Source organism: Monodelphis domestica, chromosome 5 (genome assembly GCF_027887165.1).
Source record: "Monodelphis domestica isolate mMonDom1 chromosome 5, mMonDom1.pri, whole genome shotgun sequence".
In the NCBI taxonomy this organism is placed as follows: domain Eukaryota; kingdom Metazoa; phylum Chordata; class Mammalia; order Didelphimorphia; family Didelphidae; genus Monodelphis; species Monodelphis domestica.
Window position 1 is genome coordinate 324,038,403 of NC_077231.1, and position 9,737 is coordinate 324,048,139.

The following is a 9,737-nucleotide window of genomic DNA, read 5'->3' on the forward strand; positions in this document are numbered from 1 at the left end:
TTTTCTTTTCTTTTCTTTTCTTTTCTTTTCTTTTCTTTTCTTTTCTTTTCTTTTCTTTTCTTTTCTTTTCTTTTCTTTTCTTTTCTTTTCTTTTCTTTTCTTTTCTTTTCTTTTCTCTTCTTTTCTTTTCTTTTTTCTTTTCTTTTCTTACAAATTGAAGATTTGTGGCAACCCTGCACTGAGCAAGTCAGTCGGTGCCATTTCCCCAAAAGCATGTGCTCACATTGTATCTCTGTGGCACATTTTGATAATTTGCACACTATTTCAAACTATATTATTGTTATATCTGTTATGGTGATTTGTGATCACTGATCTTTGACATTACTATTGTAATTGCTTTGGGGTTCCATGAACTGCACTCCTATAAGACAGTGAATTGAACTGATGAATGTTTCCTGTGCTCTGAACTGTTCCACTGCCTGGCTGTTCACTATTGCTTTCCCTTTCCTTGGAGCTTTCTTTTACATGAGACACAATGATATTGAAATCAGGCCAGTTAATAACTCTGCAATGACCTCCGAGTGTTCATGTGAAAGGAAGAGTCAACAGGGCAAACCTGCTTGTTGTCTTCTTCAGCAAACGCCACTCTGATCAGTCAGCAGCCACCAACAAGCAAGGCAAGACCCTCCACCACTAAAGGATGATGATTTACTGAAGGCTCATAGGAACATGTTTTAGCAATCAAATATTTGTAATGAAGGCGTATGTACGCTGTTCTTTGTAGACATGGCTACAACCTATTGTAAACCTAACTTCTCTATCCACTGGGAAATGAACAATTGCTTTATTTTGATCCTTGCTCGCTTGGGATAGTCTAGAACTGAACCTGCAATGTCTCTGGGGTGTGCTTACAGGGCTGGACAGGACCTTTGAGGTCAGAGGATCTGTCCTGTCCATTTTGAAGATGAAGGAATAGGCCTTCGGAAATGGGGATATTTGCTCAAAGTTACACAGACACCAAATGGCAAAGCCTAGTCTTGTGTTTCCAGACTAACTGATTTATGTCCATCTTACCCGGTTTTCTTTCTCCTCCATGTTACTTGGGATAATATGCTGACGATAATACAGTCATAAAATTAAGCTAAGGAATGTGTTACAAACAGCATTCAGAGCTGATCTTGGACATTAACCTGCTCTATGTATTTAGCTCCCAGAAAGGGGACAATCCATCAAGTCCCAGCCTTCTGACTGTGCCATATTATCTCTCCCTGACTCTTTCTTGGCTATGGCCTTTGGGGATGACGGGATGATCAAAGAAAACTAGACTTATCTAAGCATTTTATTAAGTCCATATACTTCTGGCTAAAAAATGATGGGGAGTCAGTTGGTACATAATCATTTTCCCTTTTACCCTATAAAATAGGGCTTAATATTCCCAAGATGCAACTCTCTCCCCTGTCAATCCCTCTTTTATTTTTGTACCTCACCCCTGACTTACTTAAGAATTTGTCCTAATGGTCCTGCCTCTGTTATTCTTTACCTTCATTATAATGTCATTAGTATCTGTTGTTATAACCTTGAAATTCCAGAGGAGAGGAGGCATTAGTCATCCTGATAACAATCCTGAGAATTGACTCCGTCCATCTCCTGAAGCCTTTAGCCTGATCCCTTCTGGGAAACAGCAGAGCCTGGTAAAAAGAAGGCTGGTTCTAGAGAAGCAGAGCCTGGTTTGAATCTTATCTCAGACACTTCCCAGCTGTTTGACTGAAGCTCTCATATTCTTTGTTCCCTCATTTAGAAGGTGGGGATAATGATGTTGGCATTACCTGACTCTCAGGCTTATTGTAAAAAAATAATTTTTAATAATAATAACAGATAATGTTTATAAGGCAACTTAAAGTATGCAAAATGCTTCATAAATATGACTTCATTTGATTCTTACAACTCTAAGAGTTAAGTGCTATGATTATCTGTATTTTACACATGAAGCAACTGAGGCAGATAATTCCCCAGAGTCACATGGTGTCGGAGGCTGGATTTCAGCTCAGGTCTTCCTGACTCCAGGTTGAAAATGCTATTCTTGATACCATCTAGCTTTCTTTTTAAGACTTAAAATTCATTTATTTTCCAGACTGGCATTCTTGTGACTTCTTGGAGGATGACCCTGGAGAAGCCTTCCTGTTGATGTATAGTAGTAAACCCTGTTGATTTAATGTTCCCTTCTCCACTACTGTTTTCTTTAGCTTTCCTTAAGATAAGTTGTCTGTGAAAAATAATACACATTTTCCAAGAGACAAAGCTGAAGCTGGCAAGGGTCGCTGTCCAAAGTCATTTCTTACCAGTCTGCACTTTGGATTCTCTCTCGCAGCCCTAGAAACTTCCCCATAAGAAGCTCACCCCCTTTTGGGAATTTACATATTAGAAATACCCTTTTACGCCACAGCTCTTCACTCTGATTGAATGGCTTCTCTTAAAGTCACCATTTAAGGAGGGTTCACAAGACTAGTACAAAAAGGGATTGATTGAACTTTCACTTTTAAAAACATGGGCACAGGAAATGGAAGCCAGGGCAGGGAACTGAGGGGAGAACGTAGTACTGAATGATCAGAATAACACAAATCGGAACCATTAATGTTCAGAATGAGAAGAGACGAGCAAGGAATGCTAAAAAAAAACACAAGGAATTTTTAACAACTTTATTGGTATTGGGGGGGGAAGGGAAAGAAAGAAATAAGGAGAGGACTTTTATTTGGTTTGGATAAGAAAATAAAAATGGAGGATAGAGAGCAAGCGGGACTAGTCTATTCATTTTGCTTCTGTTTATTCTGGCAAGGAGGTAATGGATCTCTTGAATGCAAATGATGGAACTAAAATGACTTAGAAGGATTTAAAAACTAAACAAAGTAGGGAGATGATATGAAAGTTTTATGGCTTCCCTTGATGAATTCTACCTCAAAATACTGGAGGAGTTGGAAGATATGAATGCTGAGTCACTGTCAGTGATCTTGGAAATAAGGAGGTTGTAAATGGTGTCCTGATTTTTTTTAAAAATGGAAGAGAATAGAATCCTCAGATGCTAGGTCAATAAATTAGACTTTCGCTCCTGGGGAAAATCTAGAATGTATTAGTAAAGGAATCATTAATGAACAGTGATAAATCTACAGTCTGTAGGACTTCAGGAACATACAGGGCATGCAGAAGACACCCATTTCGCTATTCATCTAGTTCATCCACAAAGCATTTGACAAAAATTCATTCTATGAACAAGATGGAAAGATGTGGGCTTGACAGTAAAGTGTGGATTGGGGATTCATTAAGAGGCTATGCTTAAAGAGACAACAGGTTAGGGGGAGGATTGGAGTGCAATGTCTAAGGGATCAAGTCTTGTCCCTCATCTACCTCAAATAGTAACTTAGACTTAGAACTGGAAAGAAGGTTAGGGCTTATCTAGTCTAGCTCCTTAATTTCACAAATGAGGAAACCAAGACCAAGGGAGTTAGTGTAAGAGATGGGATTTCAACTCAGGTCCTCCAAATACTACCACTACCACTACTGTTACTACTCCTACTACCACTTCCACCACCACTGCCACTACCACCATTTATATAGCTCTTTAAAATTTACAAAGCATTTAAAATTTTTTCTTTCCCCTAATTACATGTAAAAACATTTTTAACTAATTAAAATAAATGTGAATCCTCACTTTTCCTTCTCCTTCTCTCCTTTCTCCCATGACTGATATGGTAAACAATCTGATTCAGATTTTATGTGTGTGATCATGTAAACCATTTTCCATTTTAATCCTTTTGTGGGAGAAAACTCAAACAAAAACATGAAAAAAGTGAAATATAGTATATTTTAGTCAAAATTCATTCCTCATCAGTTTTTTCTCTGGAGGCAGATGACATGTTTTATCATGAATCCTTTGGGATTATCTTGAATCATTGTATTGTTAAGAATAGGTAAGCCATTCAAATTGTTCATCTTACAATGTTGGTGTTACTTTGTACAGTGTTCTAGGTGTGCTTGCTTCATTCAACATCAGTTCATCTAAGTCTTTCCAGGTTCTTCTGGAATCATCCTGCTCATGAATTCTGATACCACAAAAGTATTCCATTAAAATCATGTTTGACAACTTGTTCAGTCATTCTCTAATTGATGGGTATCCCCTCACTTTCCAATTTTTTGCTACCACAAAAAAGCTGCTTTAAATATTTTTGTATATATAGGCTTTTATCTCTTTGGGATACAGACTAGTTATGGTATTGCTGGGTCAAAGTGTATGTACAATTTTATAGACCTTTAGGAATAGTTCCAGACTTCTCCATAGAATGGCTGAATCAATTCACAATTTCCTCAACAGTGCATTAGTGTCTCAGTTTTCCCACATCCCATCCAACTTCTGTCATTTTTCTTTTCTATCATAATAGCTAATTTGATAGATGGGAGGTGATACATTAGTTGTTTTAATTTGCATTTCTGTAATTCATAGTGATTTTTCTTTTTTATGAAGATATTTTATTTTTATTGATTACATAAAAATATGGAACACTTCATGAATTTGTGTGTCATCCTTGGGCAGGAGCCATGCTAATATTCTCTTTATCATTCCAGTTTTAGTATATGTGCTGCCAAAGCACTAGATCACTTTTCCACAAATCTATAAATAACTTTGCTTCACCTGAAACCTTCCTCTTCAGATCCTTTGATCATTTGTCAATTAGTATCATTCTATTCTCTCTTCCTTTAACCCTGTCCATCCTCAAAAGTGTTGTTTCTGACCAATGCCTACCCCAATTTGTCCTCTCTTTTATCACCCCCCTTTTCATATCCAACTTCCTCTCCTCCATTCTTGTAGAGTAAGAGAGATTTCTATTCCTATCATAGAGGATAGCCAACTGACTTCATTACCTAAGAGAATCTTTATTTGCAGACTAAAACAAAGAACTTGTCTCCAGTCTGGCCATCCTTACCAAAGTCAAAAGATGTAGACAAAAGGAGGGAGGATTCCATCCTTGGTCTCAGCCTGGGCAGGGGATGGGGATACAGTTTGAACTTCAGCCCCAAAATGAAGTGCTTTTTTAGGTTTCAAATATTTTTTTTTCTTTAAAATAAATTTTAATCAATTTTTAGCTATGAATCAAAAGGTTGTTTTGGGTCCAGAAAGGAATAAAAATTAATAACTTTCTTCATGGAATAGTAAAAGCCCTCCTATAGGAGGTACATTCAAGTGGTACAGTAGGTAGAGTGAGGGGTTAGGAGGCAGGACCTCTACTTGCCTCAATCTACTGGAGATGAAAATGGTAAATCACTCCAGTACTTCTGTCAAGAAAATCTATGGACTGACTTGGTATCATATGGTCCATGGGGCCACAAAGAGTCAGACATGAATGAATAGCAACACAAATTATCTTACAAATGATATAAAGCTAGGAGGAATAGCTAAAACTGGATGACATAGAACAAGGGTTTTAAAATATCTCAATAGGCTAGAAGAATCAATCATTCAACATTACTAAATATGATTGGGCTAAATAAAGGACTTCACTTGGGTTTATCAAGCTGCAGGATGGATGAAGATTGGATGCCAAAGTGAATCTGCCAAAGAGCAGTGGGAGCTAACATGGCTTCTCAGACTCCCAGGTGCCATCTCTTGAGAGGTCTCTACAACTGAGAAATCTAGCCAATGGAAAAATCTAACTTCAAGAATTATATTTAAAGTCAGCTTCAGAAAAATATCAGCTGTGTGATCCTGGGCAAGTTGATTAGCATTTCATAGGCATAATTTCCTCATCTGTAAAATGGGGATAATAATATCACCTATGATCATTATGAGGACCATATGAGAAAATATAGGAAAAAAGGCTCCTTAGTTCTAACAACAATAATAGCTATCATTATCATTATATTCTACTTGTTAGTGGCCTCCTCATTCAAATTATTATGTATTTGCTTAAGTGTTTAGATTCAGCACTTCCCCTTTCTTATCTCCCACAGCTGAAGTAAGGCTCAGGACTTTTTTTTTCCTTTTTAATTTGTCCTTTTGAAAAATTAAAAGATATTTTATTTTCCTAATTATACATAATAATTTTCAACATACATTTTCTGAAATTGTAAAATCCAAACTATTTCCCTTCCTCCTTTCCCTTATTCCACTCAGAGATGGTAAGCCATATCTAGACCATATATGTATTAGTATGTAAAACATACTTTCATGCTTTTCATTTTTGTAAAACTGTAAATATGTTGATGTGAAAGATGGTATGCTTTGATATACATCTGGTCCCGACAGTTCTTTGTCATAAGTCCTTCAGAATTGCCCCAGATCAATTCATTGCTGAGAGTAGTCAAGTTCTCACAGTTGGTTATTGTCCAATATTGCTGTTTTTATGTACAATGTTCTCCCCATTCTGCTTATTTCACTCTGCATCAGTTCATATAGATCTTTTCTAGCTTTTTCTGAAATCATCCTGCTTATAATTTCTTACAGCACAATGGTATTCCATCACCAACATATACTACAATTTGTTCGTACATTTCCTAATTGATGGACATTCCCTCAGTTTCCAATTCTTTGTTACCATGAAAATATCTGCTATAAATATTTTTGTACAAGTAAATCCTTCTCCTCCACCTTTTAAAAAAATCTGTGATACAGACCCAGGAGCAGTATTACAGGATCAAAGGGTAGGCAGGTTTTATAGCCTTTGGGGCATAGTTTCAAATTGCTCTCCAGTAGCTGGACCAGTTCACAACTCTACCAATATCTCCTCCAACATTTATCACTTTACTTACACACCGGCCAATCTGATAGATATGAGGTGGTACCTCAATATTTTAATTTGCATTTCTCTAACCAAAAGGGATTTAGAACATTTTTCCATATGATTATTGATAGCTTTGGTTTATTCAACAGAAAAATGCTTTTTCATATCCTTTGACCATCTGTCACCGAAGGAATGGCTTTTATTCCTTTAAATTTGACTTTGTTCTCTACATATTTGAAAAATGAGATCTTTATCAGAGAAATATGTTATAAAAAATTTCCCCCACTTTTTCCTTCCCTTCCAATCTTGTATTTTTTTGTTTTGTTTGTACAAAATCTTTTTAATATAATATAATCACAATTATAAATTTTACATCTTATAATACTCTATCTTTTGCTTGATCATACATTCTTCTCTTCTCCCTAGATCTGACAGGTAAACTATTCTATGCTCTCCTAATTTACTTACGGTATCACTTTTTATATCTAAATCATATGCCTATTTTGACCTTATCTTGATCGAGGCGTGAGATATTGGGCTATACCTAGTTCCCGCCATACTGTTTTCCAATTTTCCCAGCAGTTTTTGACAAATAGTGAGTTCTATCCCCAAAGCTGGGCTCTTTGGGTTTCTCAAACAGTAGCTTGCTGAGGTCATTTGCCCCCATATATTGTGTATATGATCTCTTCTACTGACTGACTATTCTATTTCTTATCCAGTGCTGGATGGTTTTGATGATTACTACTTTAGAGTACAGTTGGTGATCTCCTACTGCTATGTCCTTTGCTCTTTAGACTCACCAGACGTTTCAGCTGCTCCTGGTAACACTTTAGTCCCTGGTTGTTGAATCACCTTTACGTAGAGAGCTTGAATGCTAGGATGTAAGCTTCCTGAGGCCTGACTCTGCTTTTGACCTTTTCCTTGTAGGCACAAACAGTGCTGAATGCCTAGGACATTCTTCATAAATGCTTGGTTATTCATCACGCTGAGGCCAAATACAATCTGCCCATGCTCATTGTTCTTAAATTCCGGGACTCACAGTTTGTTGGGGTCTCTGACTCCCTACCCATTTCCAGGCTATTGGTAGCTGATCTGGTGGAAGCCTGGCCACTCGCTGAGGGTACCCCTCATCTCCTAAAGGAATCAGCTCTTCCCAGCCAGTAAGGGTCTTTTTGCTCACTCCCTTATTCTCTGGGTTTGCTCTGCCTGCTGGAATTCCCTCATTGAGGAGAGCCAATGAGCCATTTCTAACTGGCCTCTTTTACAGAAGGTTTCTCGAGTTCTCTCAGTGGGGACTCCCTGACTTCTGTGGGAGGAATTATGAACACGAATTTCCCCTCTCTCACTATGCCACAGTCTGCCAGGTTCCTTCTGTCACCATGACAACCAGCTTAGAGACCTTTTCATGTCCTCTCTAATTAAAAGAAAGTGATGCCATCCTTTCGATACAAAGATGCCCCAGTATGGTGACATTTCCCCTGTTGGGGTGATGGGCTTGCTTGGAGTTTTTTCATTCTTTTACCTTTTCTTCCTTGTGAACAATGGCATACTCTTTAATGATGGTCTCTCAACAGTAAGGTAAAGTCCAGGTCCGTGAAGCTGAGCAAAGCTAACTGGCCCATTTGGGAACTGAACAAGGACCATGTTCTGATTAGTTCTATGCTCTAACCAGCTCAGAAGAACATGAGGCAAACAGATTGGGTGAACCAGCTCATTTCAGGGATTAAAAGCCTTGTTAGCTGTCTACTCAACCATTAGACCTGCAGCATCCCACCAAATCCCGGCTGTGTGTACGGCTCTGCTGGGGTCAGTTGCTGGCTATTGGGATTAACACCAGGTGATTGTAATGCTGATCCTTAATTACTTTTCATTCTGGTTTAATAGCTGTCATCATTAGGAAACAGCCTGTCACTTGGGTTTCCCAATTACTTAGCAGCTCCCACTACCTAGAACTGAGGATCCTGTAATTTGATTTTATAATTAGTTATTTTCCCATATCCACTTTCAAATGAATGAAGATTTATAACTCCTTTTAGTCATCCCTCGATTTTTCCTTTGGTGTTATGATTTTCCTGGGACCAAACTGGGAGCATGACAGCTCCCTCACAAACACACCCCATCAGGAATGATGCTATGTTGGATATGTGGCCTTGTCATTGAAATTCCTGGCTTAAGAAGGATACTGGACAGGACTTTTATTCTTCCTCTCCTGAATTCTTGAATTCAGGTTCTCGGTGCCCTAGAAGCAACAAGGAGGGAAGACATATATTAAAGGAGAGGATAGTAGGACCAATTTCTGGGGCTTTTCAATTCTGATATTAACTACAGAATGGAGGAGAAAGAAAATCACTTGCTACAATATTTAGGCATTTATGCAGTTTTTAATAGATCAGAGAGCTACACATCTGCCATTCAGAGTCATCACAATTACTCACATATATTCTCCATGTACTAATAATGGAGCAAACTTCTTAAATTCTCTTATAAGAATAGTTCTTGGTGGATGGGAATGGGGAAACAGGGAAATGGGTAGAAGAGGAGACAGAAATAATGGTTCACTTAAAAGAGATCACTGGTTCGGCCTTCATCTTTACCTTTTAGATAGCCAGCTAGGTGGTGCAAAGGATAGAACAACTGGAATTGGGAAAACCCAGGTTCAAATTCCAACTTAGTTATTAGTTATGTTAATCTGAGAAAGTTACTTAATATAGCTCACCTTCAGTTTTCTCATTCATACAAACTGGGGTAAGAGTAGCATTTCTCTTACAGGATGTTGTGAAGATAAAATGAGATAATGTGAAAATTCTTTGTGAACTTTGAAGTGCTATATAAATATAATTATTTGAAAATCTTCTCTCATAAAAGACTCCCTCTGATACCTCATTGTATGTTGAATATGTCCTGGGTTTTTTTTGGATTATGCCAACAGAGAAATGTTTTACTAACCTGGGAGGGTTTTGGCAATGATTATAGGCACAAAATGTGTCTACTATATGAGGAAGAGCCCAACTATGAAGAAAAATGCGGCTC

At 37.7% G+C, this 9,737-nt stretch overlaps 1 non-coding gene across 1 annotated transcript; it reads right to left on the reverse strand.

Moving 5' to 3' along the window:
- Positions 1–4,477: 4,477 nt before the first annotated feature.
- LOC130454852 (U6 spliceosomal RNA) lies at positions 4,478–4,580 on the reverse strand. Its single transcript, XR_008912641.1, has one exon. It is a non-coding gene; the product is annotated as a U6 spliceosomal RNA (small nuclear RNA).
- Between the last annotated feature and the right edge of the window lie 5,157 nt (positions 4,581–9,737).